This window comes from Diachasma alloeum, unplaced genomic scaffold (assembly GCF_001412515.2).
Source record: "Diachasma alloeum isolate Michigan unplaced genomic scaffold, Dall2.0 Dall_scaffold_00366, whole genome shotgun sequence".
In the NCBI taxonomy this organism is placed as follows: Eukaryota; Metazoa; Arthropoda; class Insecta; order Hymenoptera; family Braconidae; genus Diachasma; species Diachasma alloeum.
Genome location: NW_021680505.1, coordinates 1,075,578 through 1,094,010, shown reverse-complemented (window position 1 = coordinate 1,094,010; position 18,433 = coordinate 1,075,578). Strand labels below are relative to the sequence as shown.

The following is an 18,433-nucleotide window of genomic DNA, read 5'->3' as shown; positions in this document are numbered from 1 at the left end:
CCCCCCAAACCATTCCAACATGTTCTCATTTCGAACGATATTCCCCACCGCAATTTTCTACTGATAAGAAAACTCGCCGAACCGTAGTAGGTTGGGCGTTTTTGACGCGTGTGCGCCAAGGAGAGAAGTTAGTTTAGGTGGTTTTCGTAGCGCATGCGCTCGCATTAAAGCCGATACGGCGGGCGTCCAGTGAAGGTGTTGTTTTATTTTTCTCTCTCCACCACTGGTTCACTCTCCTGTTCTCCTTTTATTATTATTATTTTTTTCCACTGTAACACAACTCTCTCTCGACGAAAAACGGTGGATCCGGTGGCCGGGGTTGAGCGAACGATCAGACGCTCTCGATGTGCGTGGGAGACGAGAGTTTAGCGCAATTGACGTTAACGGAGAATGAGAATGAGAGGAGTCAAAATAAAAACCGGTGAATTTACAATGCGCTGAACAATTTGTTGAATTATGAAGACTGTAGTCGCTCGGGGGATTGAATAATTAACACGTGATTGTTGTCGCGATAATAGGCGTGATAGCGGTATTCAGTAGGTACGGAAGTGTGTGGCCAGACCGAGTAATTTTTGCTGTGATGTGAGTTTTTGATTATTCACCTGCTGTGTCGATGATTTCTACAGCGAGAAATTATTATTCGTGGCACGAGGGATCACATTACACCGGTGGATTTATCGTTGGAGTGACTGTTGGGTTTTTAGTTTGGGGGAATTGACGAGTTTTTCGGAAATTCTGTGGTGATTGCTGAGGGATTCGATTGCTCATTCCAGGGGTGGGGGTCGTGACGTGATACCTTGGCTACTGTCGTCATTGACGTGTCAGTGATATCTCCGTTGGGGTTTCAGGCAGGTAAGTGTCTTCGGGTATTTTTTATCATTCAGGGATCGCCATTCGATTTTACTGATTGCGGGTCGGGATGAAACGCGGAATTGAAAATTATGGGACAGATTTTTTGGGGTGCGGGGTTTTTTTGGTCGCGGGGCTTTTTGGGGATGATTGGGGAAGGGGTGGGGTGTTTTTGGGGTGCCCCACCTGAAGGTACTTTCTAGTCCCCAAGCGTTATCGATCATGGGTTGTTACCGGCTAAACATGGTCGGGAGACAGGTAGGGCTTGTACCCCCTTGGGCGTTTACTTGAGGCGTTCACGTGTTTTTGCAGGGGGTCTGGGTATCAGGGAAATGAGGGGGGCGGGTGAGATTGCTTTGGGGGATTCAGGGAATGTTCCTGGAACTGCTGCTGTCACGGTTTTTGTCAATCTAGGATTTTTTATGGGTGGAATTTAAGATTTATTGAGGGAAAGTAAACAAATTTTCTTAGTGCACACTGTTCGAAAAAAATGTAAAAAATATGGATTACATTTCATGACCAGTTGACTAGTCATTCTCAGGAGAGTGACATTAAATTTCTTTAACTATGAAAGTTTATTTTTAATTGGAAATTTACGAAAATTCCATTTTTTAACAATTTTTTTAACATTGCGAGGGGAATTCCTCAACTTCTTTGAACTTTCAATGAAAATATGAATGATCAGTGCCAATTGATGCTGTATTTTCAATTAAATCAAGAATTCATTTACTGGAATTTTTCTGATTTCTCTTATTTGCATGGAAATTTGTACTGAAATTCACTGTTATCAGGGATAACGAAACGGGAGAGATTGAGATTGTTTTGGGGGATTCAGGGAAGAGTCCTGTAATTGACACTGTTGCAGTTTCTGCCAATCTCAGATTTTTTATGGGTGGAATTTAAGATTTACCGAGGGAAAGTCAACTAAGAAAATTTATCTTAGTGCACACTGTTAGAAAAAATGAAATTTCGAGTACAGTTGATTAGTTTTCAGGAGAGTGACGTTAAATGGGATTTTTTAGGGGGAAAATAACTATAAAATTTTAAATTGCATTGGAAATTCCAATTTTTTAACAGCATTGCGAGGAGAATTTCTCAACTTCTCTGAACTTTCAAGGGAAATATGAATGATGGGTGTCAAATTATGCTGAATTTTCAATTCAGTAGCGAAGTGGTAAAACGGTTTAAGTCGACTTATCTCCCAGTTGAGTTTTTGAGGAATCTTTCCGAATCCAAGGGCGATAGCGAAATTTTCGTAATTACATTTGTTGTAGCTCTCAATAGGCTCTACAAAAAAGATCATAACAAAAATTTTACTATCTCCCTTAGATTCTGAGATATTCATTGAAAACTGGTCAATAGTCAAAATTGACTTGTACCGTTTTACTACTTTGCTCCTGAATTAATTCAAGAATTTATTTATTGCAATTTTCCTTATATTTAATAGTAATATTTAATAGTAATACCCCAAGAGCTTCAAAGTGATCGGGTATTTTCCGATAGCTTCGTTGCAAACAAATGAGGGTGTCGAGTTTTATAAGTTAAAAAATCCCGAGCGTTTGCGCGAGGAGTTGAGTTTGGGCTACTGTCAGTTTTTCTAATGGATGGAATTTAAGATCTGTTGATCTGCCGAAACACATCATTTTAGTGCACACTGTTGGAAAAAAATATTAAAAAAGTTTGTATTTTGCTGTCTGATGAACGGGAGGAAAATACGAACTTTTCGTGCAGGTGTGTGAAAAATGCGATGTTTTTTAGGATGAAAATAATCATTAAATTTCAAATTTCATTGGAAATTTACGTAATTTCTAACTTTTTAGCAACACTTTCAATGAAAATATTCATGGTCGGGGTCAAATTATGCTGCATTTTCAATTAATTCAAGAATTTACTTACTGGCCATTTTCCTGATTTCTATCAATTTTCATGGAAAATTGTACTGAAATTCACAGCTATCAGGGACAACGAGGGGTGGGAGATTGGGATTGTATTGGGATGGATTTCGGAAATGTTTCTGTAACTGACACTGTCTCGGTTTCTGCCACCGTCAAATTTTTTCCGGGGTGGAATTTAAGATTCACTGAGCGAGAGTCAACAAATCATCTTAATGCACACTGTTAGAGAAAAATGTAAAAAAAATATATATATTGAATTTCATGGACAGTTGACTAGTTATTTTCAGGGGTGGGTCATTAAATGCAATTTTTTAGGATGAAAACACCCATGAAATTTCGGATTTCATTGGAAATTCACGGAAATTTAATTTTTTTAACAGCATTGCGAAGAGATTTCTCAACTTCTTTGAACTTTCAATGAAAATCTCACGAAATGAAAATAGCAGATACTGTCATTAAAGAGATAATTGAGATTTAATAAAACCACTTATTACCAAAATACTGGAAGAAGTGTTGAAGTTTATATTTCGACGAAAAAACGTCAGCAGATTTGGTTCATTGGGAACCATATTTCGAACGATAAAAAACATGTTTCGATATTTTCCTTTCAGATTACTCAATATGGGAATCATTCAATATTTAATGAAGTGAAAAATCTAATTTAACGTAAAATTCAGTAGCGAAGTGGTAAAGCAGTTTAAGTCAACTCATCTCCCATTTGAGTTGTTGAGGAATATTTCCGAATCTAAGAGAGATACCGAAATTTTAGTAATTTTATTTGTTGTAGCACTCAGTCGGCTCTACAAAAAAGGTTATAACGACAATTTCGCTATTTCCTTTAGGTTCCGAGATATTCATTGAAAACTGATCAATAGTCGAAATTGACTTATACCATTTTATCACTTCGCTACTGAATTAAATCTGACACTTCTGATAATTATGCGCTCACCGCCAAGATCAGTTGCTTAAGAGGGAAATGTCAAATATCTTTTTTAGAGAATGAACTTTCTAATAAAAAATGCCCTCTGATATTCTTTCTCAAAACCACTCATTAAAGACATAAGTGAAGTGTAAAAAATCATTCTCTTGAAATGTCAAACTTAATACTTTAACAAACTTTGCATTAAGAATTTTTATTCATCCTCCAAGAATCAAATTTATCTAGGTTTGGGCAGAATTTTTCATATCGATAGGGGAACATATTAAATCAACATTTCTGACAATAAAAAAAATCAGTTGGAGTGGCTTCGATAAAATGAAGTGAACAATTTTTTCTTCTCATACACCGGCTCTTATTGTATTTATTTTCAAATCGATAATTCATATACTGGAAGACTCTAAAAATATGAATAAAAATAGAGGGCAATGTGAAAACATATACTGAATCCAATGGTCAAAGAAAAACCTGGGATACCCAGGCAAATAATCCAGATATTAAAAACTCTAAGCCCCATATAACCTCATGGTAACGTTTACATTCAGTACATGTTGTCTATTTTATTCCTAAATGATCAACTCGGATTAATGAATTTACTTTTTCATAATTAAAATGGAAATAAATTAAATATAAATTAAACTAAATATAAATTGAATAATTAAATAAAATTAATTAATTAAAATTTCATTTTCATTACGAAAATAACTTTGTCTATCAGTTGAAGAAACTTCAAAATCTTTTGGAGTGTTCGTGAGCATCAACATTTTCAATGTTCTAGGAAAATTCTTGAATATTTTATATTGATGAGGAAACATGAAATCTACATTTCTGATAATGAAGAAAGAAATTTTTTTTTATCGTTATCTTACATCACTTCGACCCGGTTAGGGTATACTGCGGCGATGATCAAGACTTTAAATGGTTAGATCGCACCATTCTATCCGGCCTGGATTTGAACTCGGAACCTTTCGCATGTGAGGCAACGAACTTACCCACTGCGCCAAGCCCCCGGGCTGAAGAAAGAAATGAAGAAATGAAATGAACACTTTTTTCTCATACACTGGCTCTTATAGAATTCATTTTAAAATTGATAATTCATCTCCTGGAAGACTCTGAAAATATGAATAAAAGTAGAGGGCAATGTGAAAAAATATACTGAATCCAATGGCCAAAGAAAAACCTGGAGTACCCCTGCATAAAATCCAGATATTTAAAACTTTAAGCTCCATATAACCTCATGCTAATGTCTACATTCAGTGCATAGTGTCTGGTTTGTTCCTGCATTATATGACCAAAATAACTCTGTCTATCAGTTAAAGAAACTTCACATTTTTTTTGAAGGTTTGCAATTTAGGATAAATATCCTTAAGGATGTTTCTATATTTTCCAAAACTCAAATTTCTCCATTTTTGAAAACAAAACTGTAGTTTTTTATATTGATGAGAAAACATATTACATAAATATTTCTGATAATGAAGAAAAAGCAGTTGCAGTAGCTTTGACGAAATGAAATAAACATTTTTTTTTCATACACGGACTCTCATGGAATTTATTTTCAAATTGATAATTCATCTACTGGAAGGCTCTAAAAATATGAATAAAAGTAGAGGCCAATGTGAAAAAATATACTGAATCCAATGGCCAAAAAAAACCTGGAATACCCAGACGAATAATACAAATATTTAAAACTTGAAGCCTCATATAACCTCATGTTAACGTTTACATTCAGTACATATTATCTATTTTATTTCTGAATAATCAACTCGGATCAACGGCTTGAAATTTTCATCAACATGAGCAAAATAACTGTCCATCAGTTGAAAGGACAATTAATTCAGGAGCGAAGTGGTAAAACGGTTTAAGTCAATTTTGACTATTGGCCAGTTTTCAATGAATATCTCGGAATCTAGGGGACAGCAAAATTTTTGTTATATCCTTTTTTGTAGAGCCGAGTGAGACCTACAACAAATATAAATACAAAAATTTCGCTATCTCCCTTAGATTTAGGAATATCTCTCAAAAACTCAACTGGGAGATAAGTCGACTTAACCCGTCTTACCACTTCACTACTGAATTTTTTTTAAGTGGTTGTGATTTCGGATGAACATGCTGAAAGATATTTATGCATTTTCCAACAATCCAATTTTTCCATACTTGAAAAAAATTCTGTAATTTTTTATATTGGCGAGGGAACATATTGAATCAACATTTCTAATAATGAAGAAAAATCAGTTGCAGTAGCTCCGTCAAGCCAGGCAGCCAAGGTGCTCGAATCGACTCGGTCAATAGCTCGAAATTACATGCTTTTTATAAGCTTTTTTTCTGTGCAAACCAAAAATTTTCTGCTGAAATATTTNGTTGCAGTAGCTTTGACAAAATGAAATGAAAATTTTTTTTCTCGTATACGGGCTCTTATGGAATTTATTTTCGAATCGATAATTCATCTACTGGAAGGCTCTAAAAATATGAATAAAAATAGAGGGCAATGTGAAAAAATATACTGAGTCCAATGGCTAAAAAAAGCCTGGAGTAGCCAGCCAAATAATCCAAATATTGAAAACTATAAGCCCTATATAACCTCATGCTAACTTTTATTTTAACTCTGAGAAAAAAATATGATTCTACCAATTAAATTTATGTTAGACAAGGAATTATTGTGAAATTTTGTATCAAGGATAGCCATATTCATAAATTATAATAACCGTTGAATTATTAAGCAGTCAATTCGTTAATATCGCTCTTAAATTTTTATTATTAAAATAATTATCAATTTAAATATTCAAATTCTGAATTATTTATTAATCAGTAATTTAGTTCGAAAGATTAGCGATTATTGATAGAAAAAGATGGCGGATTGGGGCAACACACGTGTGGTGTTTTTTTGGGTCCGANGATTAGCGATTATTTGGATAATGAAAAATCCCCTGTATCAAATTTAGTGTTAATTGCTTAATACAAAATTTACAGTTTCATGTCATTAAATATTTAATTCGTCATCAATTGGAATTAGGGAACTAAATTTAGATTATCAATTATGTCACTATTTTATAATTTCGATTAGTATATTTAAACCTCAATCAATGTAAGTCGAAAATTCTTTTAATATTGAAGAATCGGAAGATTGACGAGCCATTTCTGTTTTGTATGGAAAATTAGGCGCATTTCTTCGTGTGAAACGAATTTGATTGACAACATTATACACGGAAAAATATATACCTTAATTGAGTATATTTTATACCAGAATCAAGTATATCCATAAACCTGATTCAAGTAGATTATTCTTGATTCGAGTGTAAAATATACTTGATTCAAGTATATTTTATACTCGAATGGGAGATGAGTGTTTCAATTCAAGGATGATTATTCCGTATCAGCCCTGATTATACCAAGCGCTCTCAAGTGTAATATAAGGGTCAGACACCAAGTGTGAGAATATAAGGGTCGAAAAGTGGAGGTTAAAAAATGAGGGTCGGAATATTAGAGTCAAAAACTGAGGGCCTGAATGTAAAGGTGAACGATGAGGATCAGGATGTTAGGGTTAAAAAAAGAGAGTCAAAATATTAGGATCAAAAAATGAGGGTCAGAATATAAAAGTAAAAAAAGGGGGTGTCAGGCAATGAGGGTCATGTAAGGGCTAAAAACGGTGATCAAGCATAATATATGACTTATATTTAGACCCTCATTGTCTGACACCCACTTTTTTACTTTTATATTCTGATCCTAATGTTTTGAACCTAATATTCTGACTCTCATTTTTGAACCTCCACTTTTCGACCCTTATATTCTGACACTTAGTGCCTGACCCTTACATTACACTTAAGAGGGCTTGCTACAACCCGGCCTGATACAAAAGAATCATCTTCGAATTGAAACACCCATCCCCCAATTGAGCATAAAATATACTTGCTTCCAGTAAATTTAAAAAAATATACTTAAAAAGTAAAGATACTTAATAAGTTTATTTTTACAACAAAATGATTTTTCCAACCGCCAGTATAATTACAAATATTCCTCCTACTCGTCCAGGCCATTTTGCGAATCTCAGCGATTTTACTCTCCAATTCAATTAAAAACACAAATCTTTACTGTTTGTCAACGTTTCGAACGGTATATCCACTCCTCATCAGGGCAATTTATTAATATATACACTACGATTCCGCATGCTAAGACGCCGTAAGAATTCTGCTTTGCCTAACTCTGCATCTGACAGTTCATCAAAACTACCAGTAGGTCAGATATTTCTGTAAAACTGAATTGTTTGCGGGACCTCCCAGAAAGTTTTTAAAAATCTGAAAAAATTCTCATTCTCATCGTTCTCTTTTTTGATGAACTGTCAGATGCAGAGTTAGGCAAAGCAGAATTCTTACGGCGTCTTAGCATGCGGAATCGTAATATACACAGTTGTCATGTGGGATTCAATTTGACTATAGGATTTTTAAGTGATATCACAAAAAAATGGTTTTTAAAAATGTTGTAAATAAAGAAGAACAATGGGGGTTGTTATTATATTTCAGACACTGGTTAGGATGGTGGTCAGATTCTGTTGTGATTCTGCCATTTAAATGGGGTTTTGGAAATTTCTTGGAATAATTTAGTGTTTTGATTGAGATAAATATTAATAAACTGCCCTGATGAGGAGTGGATATACCGCTCGACACGTTAGCAAACAGTGAAGATTTGTGTTTTTAATTGAATTGGAGAGTAAAATCGCTGAGAACGGCAAAATGGAATAGGTGGAATATTTGTAAGTTTATTTCTAAAAATATACTGGATTCAAGTATATTTTATCAATTCAGGTTTTTTTTCCTTGTATTTTTTCTTGGTACAATAAATATTATCTCTTCTATTTCTGAATAATCACCTCAGATCAATGATTTAAAATTGTCATCAACCCGACGAAAATAGCTCTGTCGATCAGTTAACGAGCAATCGTAAATTTTCCGAGTTTTCGGAGTAATTTTAGATTCTTTATGGACTGTTATCCCGATACTTTTGATTATTTGTTCTACAAAGATGTTAACAGCGAGGCCAACTACCCCGTCACGGTAGTGGCGTACAAAATTCTCGACTAGACAGCGTGACGCGTTTCCTGCTACTCCCGCTTGTCCCCACGACAAATAATAGGAGAGTCTTGATTTTTTTAAACCCTTCTGACGGATAAGACTGACACTGAGGTAACATTCGTATTTGTTTAACGAACCCTCGGGGATACTCGCGATTTTATTCTGCGGCAGTGCTGACCTTGATCCTGGAATCGTGGATTATTCGCCAGATGACGTCACCGGTGGCCCACGTGGTGCGGTGGATTCGACGCGGTATCGATCGACGTACACCAGAGGTTTCGAAGACATTTGCCGTGGATTTGATACCCAGTTCAGAGTGGAGGGGGGGGGGATATTTTGACGGTATCCTATCACGGATAATAATTGTTCGTTAGTGTATCGTTGGAATTTAATGTACTAGATTGCACCTTAATGTATGTCAATTGTCTCTCTATATAATAATTTTGTAAATTAAGACAACGGAAAATTTTTTGGGGTTCACGAGGGCCACGAGTGTGGCAAGGGTCATAGAGGTCACGAGGGTCGTAGGGGTCACGAGGATGACAAGGGTCAAAAGATTTATGAGGGTCACAAGAGTCACGAGGGTCAAAATATAGATCACGCGAATCAAAATAGAGGTCCTCATGTCGTATCTCTTATCACGAGGGTTGTAAGGGTCATGAGGGTCACAAGGGTTAAAATAAGGGCCATACTGGTCAAACCATTCACTCACCATTTATTGAACCTTCATAACTGATACATACCCAAGCAGCCGCACCAGCGATTGGGGGGGAGCGAGCGAAGCGAGCGGGGGGGCGAAGCCCCCCCCTGGCTGGCGAGCGAAGCGAGCAGGGGGCAAAGCCCCCTAGTAGTGAATAATCTTATATTAGATTTCAGAAGTTAATATCAAAGTTTCTGAAGGAAAAGTTTCAGGAATGTATTCTAGTTTTTTTATTTATATATAATACATCCAGTGTGGCTTTTTTGAAGCCATCTATTCGGTGTATTGTGTCATTAGATTTTTTTATAAATGATGATAGCATACATTCAAGATGTTACGATAATACTATACTATATTGTATATACTATCTATAATATATAATATCGAATAGAGTACTATATGTATTATAATATAGTATAGTATAGAATATCCTCCTATTTTACTAAAAATGAAAGAAACGTGAAGTTGTTTTATATTGAAATATCTCGAAACTGCCTGATCGCTAATTCTTATTTCTGATTGGTCAATATGTGACACGAAGTTGTTCACAAAAAAACGCGGCATTTTCAAATTCTTCAGAGGTAAATTTTTTTTTCACGATCTTCTAATTTTGCCTGGAAATGACGTAGAATGTCATGAAACGTGAAGATATGATGTTTTTAGAAAATGGGCGAATTTTGCGGAAAACTTGACTAAATCTTCACAGAACAAGCAGGAGGTCGAGTCTTTCTGTCAGAAGGCATGTGACCGTTACTTGATGTGTTATTTGTCTGTTTCATTTTTTATTTCTACTAATTCCATTAAACTTCCGAATGAATCCATAGAAATTTTATTTTTTAATTGAAAAGTGGTAATTTTTATAGAAAACGTTTGCTTGAAACGTGTGACCGTCTAAAATTGAGAATTAAATTTTGGTTTTATCCAGTCGGATAGGCATATCTACACAACCCCATTTTCAGAAGTGTTTCCATGTGAAAATCAATGATAGAACGATTTATATTTTTATGCGAAAAACGTTTTTTGCATCAACTGCTCTATTTAAAAAAGTATTGAATCGACCAATCTGAAATTTTACACAGGAGTGCAACTCGATGATACTAACTAATCCTCAACATTTTGGAACTTCTGGAAATCATGAATTATTTATTCTCATATATTTTTTTGAAGAATAAATCATCAAAATCAAAACCAACTCAATTTTCTTCATTTTAAATATCCTTTTTTTTATAAATGTCTCAAGGGAAATATTGCAATTAATTTTTTTGTCGACAAAATGCTGCGTCGATGTAGGCGTACGTCAAAATAAAAACAGAGTTGTACAACACGAAATTGAAGATTGTTGATTTCCGTCTGGGAATAGTCCCCTCAGAAATTCAATCTCGACCAGTTCGGCTCGAGTTGCGACTGACTGATCGATCCATATCCGGCACACCTCAGCTTTCTCCGTCCCTCCGAACTTCCGTCAATATTTATCCGTTTGGTCACTGAGTTTTCTACGGACTCACTAGTGAGTTTTTTTAGTTCATTCATATGATTCGATTCGCAAACTCAATTTCGAAGTCAACGAGGAAATGGAATTTCAGGAAAAGTCGATCCAACGACTTCTGTTTGTAAATAGAGAAAAATAGTTTCTAGTTTCCAGAGCCATTTTAGAAGGCATTGAACTGAGAATAGAAGATCGGTTAGCCAATTTCAGAAAAAAAAATTCTTAAAATTCGGTACCAAAATTCTATTTTTTATCGCTTGTCCGTAAAGTGAAATTTTACGCACGCTCCGCGTGTGCAATAATGCCACTGTTTGCACATGGTGATGGAAAATTGAGTTCGACACTCGTGGGAAAAGTGTTCTTTGACCGCTACACACCTCCCACGGGTCAAAAAACACTTTTTTATCACTAGTGCGTGAAGTGAAATTTTATGGACGCTCCGGTTATCCGACTTCAGAAAGAAAAATTCTCAAAATTCAGTACCAAAATTCTACTTTTTATCGCCTGTCGGCAAAATGAACTTCCACTGTGTTTCATCCCACTTTACACATATTGTGATGAAAAATACGGTTCGACACTTGTAGGAAAAATGTTCTTTTACCCTTGGGAAGGTAGCATTCATTTTCGGGATGCGCTACACACCTCCCGCGCGTAAAAAAACACTTTTACACACTCGTATCGAAATCTGCTACATTTCAAATGAAAAAAGTTCCCAAATCAAGAATCATTACCCCCATATGATTTCCATATGATCCCCATATGATTCCCATATAATCCTTATTATGACCCTTGTGGCCCTCATTCTGACCTTCATTATACCCCTCATGACCCTTATTCAATTTCGAGTACCAAATTTTTATCATCAGAAGTCGATTTGGATTTTTATAATATAGAGAGATATATGGAGACCCTTATTTTGACCCTTGCAACCCTTAGTTCCTGACCCCCATGACCCTTATTTGGATCCTTAATCTGACCCTCATTATAACCCCTGTAACCCTTATTTTGACCTTGGTGACTATTAGTTTCAGACCGTTTTTTTACCCTCATGCCCCTTACTTTGGCCCTCCTGAATCTTATTTTGACCCTCCCGACCTTTATTCTGACTTTCATTGCCCTTATTTTGACGCGCATGACCCTTATTATGACCCTCATAACCCTTATTTTGACCTTTGTACCCCTTAATTTTGGAGTCTTAATTTTGAGAACCAAATTTCCGTCACCAGGAGTCGATTTGGATTTTTATGATATAGAGAGGTATATCGCCACCCTTATTTTGACTCATGCAACCCTTAGTTTCTGACCCTCATGACCCTTATTTGGATCCGTAATCTGACCCTCATTATAACCCCTGTAACCCTTATTTTCACCTTGGTGACTATTAGTTTCAGACCGTTGTTTTTTAACCCTCTTGACTCTGATTTGGAATTTTACTCTGACCCTTGTGACGCTTAATTTGACCCTCGCGACCCTTATTATGACCCCGGCCACCTTTAATCTGACCCTCATGACCCTTATTTGGCCCTCATGAATCTTATTTTGACCCTCGCGACCCTTATTCTGACTTTCATTGCCCTTATTTTGATACGCATGACCTTTATTATGACCCTCATAACCCTTATTTTGACCCTTGTACGCCTTAATTTTGGAGTCTTAATTTTCAGTACCAAATTTGCATCACCAGAATTCCATATGCATTTTTATAATATAGAGAGATACCCTAAAATTAAGTAAAAGTACTGAGAATTAGAATTTTTCCTCTTATTGTTGAGGAACATTTTCTCAAAATAAGTGAAAATTTCATTCATTTCCAAGATTTCTTGACACTCGCGAGAGTTCTGAAATTGAGAAAGTGTTAAGGGAACTTTTTTCTCTGTTTGCCTTTTTCTTCTTCTTCTCCATCAAACCCTCCGCTATTTACGGTTTGAAGTTATTTAATTGAGTTATTTCGAGAATTGTTTCGAATAGAAATAGATAAACCCTGGTTACGGTTTAGTTTTTCTTGCGATGCGTTCGTGTCTAGCATTACGAAACAGTTACCGTCACGTTGCCGAGTCCATGACGCAACGACTCGTAAAAGCGTGACGGAAATTGAATAAATGAGAGAGACGAAATTCGGAATAAACAAATTTTGTTATTTATGGGAATGCAAGACTGCTGACTAAGTAAAATCAAACTGTCTAACGAGTTTTTAATGTTCACGGTTGATTGTTCCGTTATGCTTGCAATTTTTTATGTCCCGTTGATTATACTTTTCTGACTTTTAATTAGTCTTATGACGGACGGCCTTCATCGCGTCGTAATTAATCGCCTGAATTTTCTCATAATTAGAGTTAATGGACACATTGCAATCGTCTTGTTCTAGTTAACAACAATTTATTGTTTCACATAGTAAAAAAATTAATAGATAAAATTGGATTTGAAATTGCTGTTCTTTCACCGATTGTTTGAAAATTTTCGCAACTTCAAGGAAAGTTTTTTGGATAAAAATTGTGAAAAAAAAAATTTTTAAGATGAATCAAAATCAGTTATTTTTTTCTATTGAATATTTCTATTCCTTTGGTTATATGCCCCTCTTGTTCCAGTACAGGGCAAGTGCTGCTATTGAATATTCTTCATTAAATAATCACCTGAGTTTTCTCATAATTAAAATTAATGGATATATGACAATTATCTTGTTCTAGTTGACGATAATTTCTAGTTCCACAAGCGAAAAAATTAATAGGTAGAATTCAATAGGGAATTCTATTTTTTTCGCCGATTGTTTAAACATTTTCCTAGTTTCTGGAGACAGTTTTTAAAAAATAAATATCTTTACACAAGATATTTTATAGAAACAAGTGGAAAATTGCTCTTGTATTGTATATAGTATAGTTATTTATGCTAATAAATTAGCAATATGCTCCCGAATGGTTTTTTTGCACATCATTTCTTTCTGTCATGTATAATTCATTGTTTATTTTATTTTTTCAAATTGTATAAAATTTCCTTTTACCTAATTTTGTCAGATTTTCAACTTAGTTGAATGTTACCAGCATCATTTTTCTTATCATCCCTTCTCTTCTATACAGCCGATTGGGTTTTTACATTTTTATGTCCCCTCAGCCCTTCAATAAAATTTTAATAGAAAAATTTTATTGACACATACTTGAATGAACTTGAAACATCACATTTGAAGAAACCATCAAAAAGCTCACTTTCAGAAAAGTTCATGAAAAATTCAAAATTTTCAACAATCATCATAAAAATTAAATCAACCAATATCGCTATCGTAATCGTCTTTTAACTTCGACTTAATGGCATTGAAACAAATATTTTAAGCTATGATGAATTCATTTAAAGCATAATATTCAAAGATATCCCTGCAATTCTGATTTTCAAAAAATACAAAATTTTTGAAAATTTTTGAATAAATCAAACTAACGATTATTGCTATCGCCTTCATCTTCAAACTCGGTCAAAGGGACATTTCAATTCAGAACATTTTTTTAAATTATTGTGGAACAACCGATTTTCGACAAAATTCAGAAATTAAAAAAAAATCGATGAATTAAATTTTAATTAATAGCGATCGATAGGGCTCAACAATACCTACATTGCATTAGCGAACAATTTAAGAAAAGCTTTGCCACATACACACATGAAAATGTGTACGCGGACACGGTCTAAAAATTGCATTTTCGAACTTTTCGGATCATAATAGGTCGATATAATACAGAAAATTCAAAACTTAAATTTGAAAGATTACAATGCTTGCATTCGACAGCAAAAATTTATATATTTTGATGTTTCTATAGTTATCCTATAGGAGGATATATAGAGATTGTTCTAATGAGAAAAAAATGCAGCGAAAAACACTTGTAAAATTCATACTGAAAAATTTCAATAAAAAATATCTGACAATAAATTGTCTGGAGAAATCATAATCTATTTTTTTTTTCCATTGAATATTCTTCATTAGATAATCACCTGAAGTTTCTCATAATTAAATTTAATAGATCTATTACAATTGTCTTGTTATAGTTAACAACAATTTTTAGTTCCACAAACGAAAAACTAAAAGATGAAATTGAATATAAAATTCTGTTTTTTCCGCCGATTGTTTGAATATTTTCGCAGCTTCTGGCGATATTTTGGGAATAAAAATTTTTACAGAGGATATTTCATACAAATTATCGATACATTTTGATTTTTCTACACTCATTCTGTTGAGGCTATCAGAATTAGAATTCCCCACATTTTTCTCTGAAATTTTCTTCGTGCGTAATGACGTTGAACAAAAAAAACGAAATCTCACTTCGAACATTTTTAAAAAATCGTTCAGTCTCCCTTCCCCTAGGCATGTCAAAAACAAATGGTAATCTACATCGGACATCTGAAATCAATTAATATTTTCACCGCTAGAGTCCTCTATTTTTTAATAATTTTCCATCAACGAAAATAATCGAAAAAATTGATAAATCTGGTGTTGAAACGGCAAAAAGTCATAACTTACTTGGCGTGGAGGATATACCGTGATCAAGAAGGCGGTTCCTTCTGGGCGAGGCCCGTGCCATTGCACCATGGGCTCGGGCTGGACCTTGCGAATACCCTAACTGGGTATATCGTGCGCATAATTTTTGATAGTCGGGACTGGCGTTCGCGCTGTCCCGGATTATTCATTTCTAAACTTATTTAGATTTCATAAGAGTCTTGTAGGGTATTTTCGTCAATTACTGGAATGGTTTTGTATCTTCAAAAATTTAATTTTGTCGAGGCTTCTCATATCACTTTCTTATCATTCAAAAGGCTTCAAAAAAAATTTCCAATTTTTTAAAGATTTTATTACGTCTACAACGTTAATTTTTTAATTTTGTGAGTTTTTGACAAAATTTTGCGCTTCAGCAGAGGTCAATTTTTTCGGATTTTCAATATGTATTACCGACGAAAATTTTCCGTTCTTTCGATTGAGCATGGTGCCAATTAGCTCATATCGTCGAAAATGCTTTAAAATCGTCAGAAAACTAAAAAATTGTGCGTGGCACCCCCACCTTGATTGAAGGTTTTTTCTTTCCTTACACAAAGTGATTATATTTACGAAACATATTGAAAAATTAGACTCGGACGCGAATCCGTTCAATCCAAAAATATATTTTTTAAAATTTCGTATTAAAATTTTTTTCCCAATTTCTCATGTTTTTATTTTTTCATTCCAAAATTCGTTATTTATGGTCCATAAATGGTCGATAAATAATGAATTTTCAAGTGGAAAAATAAAAAAATGAAAAATTGGGAAAAATGAAAAAAATAAATAAATTTGAAGACGCCTCAACAAAATTAAATTTTTGAAGGTACAAAACCATACCAATAATTGGCGAAAACACCCAGGTCCAATCGTTGCAGGAGGTCTTTGGATCGTTTGACCTCAAACTCTGTCTCACTGTATTGGGGTTAGGTCAAATGCTTAATTCAAAGTCTCCATTAATTCAGAGAAATTCACCTCTAGTAGGTTCTTATCGATAAAACGACTAGGCGGTGGGAAGCGAGACACGAATTATGAGGGAAAAAAATAGTACTTGGTAACGAATTTCACGGGAATCACTGGGGCTATCGGTTCCGGCCAATATATTCTTAACATTTTTTAAAACCACGCGCGGAATTTCATAGAAAAGCTACCGAATTCGATTGAAAATTTTATTGAGTTTCTATTGAACTCCTATTAATTTTTACGACGATTCTATTGAAGAATTTCAGCAGCATTTCTACGTGTTTTTTTTTTAATGGAAATGTTCAATAGAAAAAATGTTATAACATAAATGTATAGAATTTAATTTTTTTATACAATTTATTTGATCGCAGTATTTTCTGTTCTAAATTCTGCATCTTGAATTTTATTAGTAGAGGAATTCCTGTAGACTACATTTTAATAAAAAAATTGGTATAGAAAGATCAATCTCTCATAAAATCATTTTTAAAATTAGAAAAAAAATGAAAAATGACTTTGTGGTAAATGATTCAGAGATGATTGGGCATTTTTTGAACACTACAACACGCATGAAATAATTTTATAGAAAAATCTGTCGAATGTGCTACAAAAATCTACTAGTTTTCTATTGAACTTTCGTTGGAAATTCTATTAATTTTTCATAGATTCGATTGGAAAATTTTGAAACTTTTCTGTACCGTTTTTTTCAATGGAAATGTTCAATAGAAAATATTTTACAGGAAAAATCTATAGAATTCAATTTTTCGATACAATTTACTCTACTGTCATATTTTCGATAAAAAAAATTTTCGTCTCGAATTTTTCATTTTTCTAAATTTACCTTTTTAATGAAAGAGAAAAATTTTGAGAACCTATATAGAGGGATTCTTATAGACTACAACTCAATATGTCGTAAAATTTGGATAGAAAAATCAATCTTTCACAAAATTATTTCTAAAATTTGAAGAACAAATAAAAATTTGATTTTTTTGTAAATGATTTAGAGATAATTGAGAATTTTCCTTTTTTGAACATTACAACAGGCTTGAAATCATTTTATAGAAAAATCTATCGAATGCGCGAGAAAAATCTACTAGTTTTCTATTGAACTTTCATTGAAAATTCTATCAATTTTCCAAAGACTCGACTGGAAAATTTTGAAGCTTTTCTACACTTTTTTTTTTCAATGTTCAATAGAAAATATCTTATAGGAAAAATCTACAGAATTTAATTTTTCTATACAATTTATTCTACTGTGATATTTTCTGTAGAAAATTCCTCGTCTCGAATTTTTTCATTTTTTTTAAATTTACTTTTATAGTAGAGAGATTCCTATAAACTACATACCAATAGTAAAATTTGTACTGAAAAATCAATCTTTCGTAAAATCCTTTCTAAAATTTGAAAAAAAAATAGAAAGTTGACTCTTTGCAAATGAATTAGAGATGATTAAGAATTTTCCTTTTTTGATCATTATAACACGCTTGAAATCATTTTATCGAAGAATCTATAGAATTCGCTTGAAAAATTAAATAGTTTTCTCTTGAGCTTGTATTAAAGATTCTATTAATTTTCCATCGATTCTATGGAAAAAATTGGGCAGTTTTTTTTCGAAATTCGAGTTTCTCTTAACCGTCCAGCCTGTTCACCCTTACCTTGAATCGTTTTAGCGCTTCGCTACTAAAATTGATACAGGATCAGCTTTAGCCTATCGATTACATTCAGAATGTCCGAAAATCATGATTATCAAATGAGTGCCATTCGCTTCCATTTCAAATCCTCGCAAAGCAGACGTAATAACTCCCACACGATCACCTCCTCAATAATCAGAAACAAAATCACAATTAAATTACTCACCGATGACTAACGCACTCCCAATGTGATTCATCTGGGAGCGAAAAAATCTGATAATCAAGGGATAAATAGCAGAATGAATTCGAGGTCAAGTCCCCTTCTAGGTGTGTACAATCATTTATTACGTAAATGATGAAGTGGTCATATACAGAGAAACATGGGTAATGTAGAGTACAGCGTCCACA

General features: G+C 34.0%; 1 protein-coding gene and 1 non-coding gene across 2 annotated transcripts in view; both read left to right on the top strand.

Annotated features, from left to right (window-relative positions):
- The first annotated feature begins 185 nt into the window (after positions 1–185).
- Positions 186–18,433, top strand: part of LOC107041511 (protein numb) — an 89,379-nt gene continuing 71,131 nt past the window's right edge. Inside the window, exon 1 of the mRNA XM_029126338.1 lies at positions 186–852. The gene's annotated coding sequence lies outside the window, so the exon portion shown is untranslated. The remainder of the gene's footprint in view (positions 853–18,433) is intronic.
- Positions 15,418–15,584, top strand: LOC114841376. Its single transcript, XR_003783106.1, has one exon. It is a non-coding gene; the product is annotated as a U1 spliceosomal RNA (small nuclear RNA).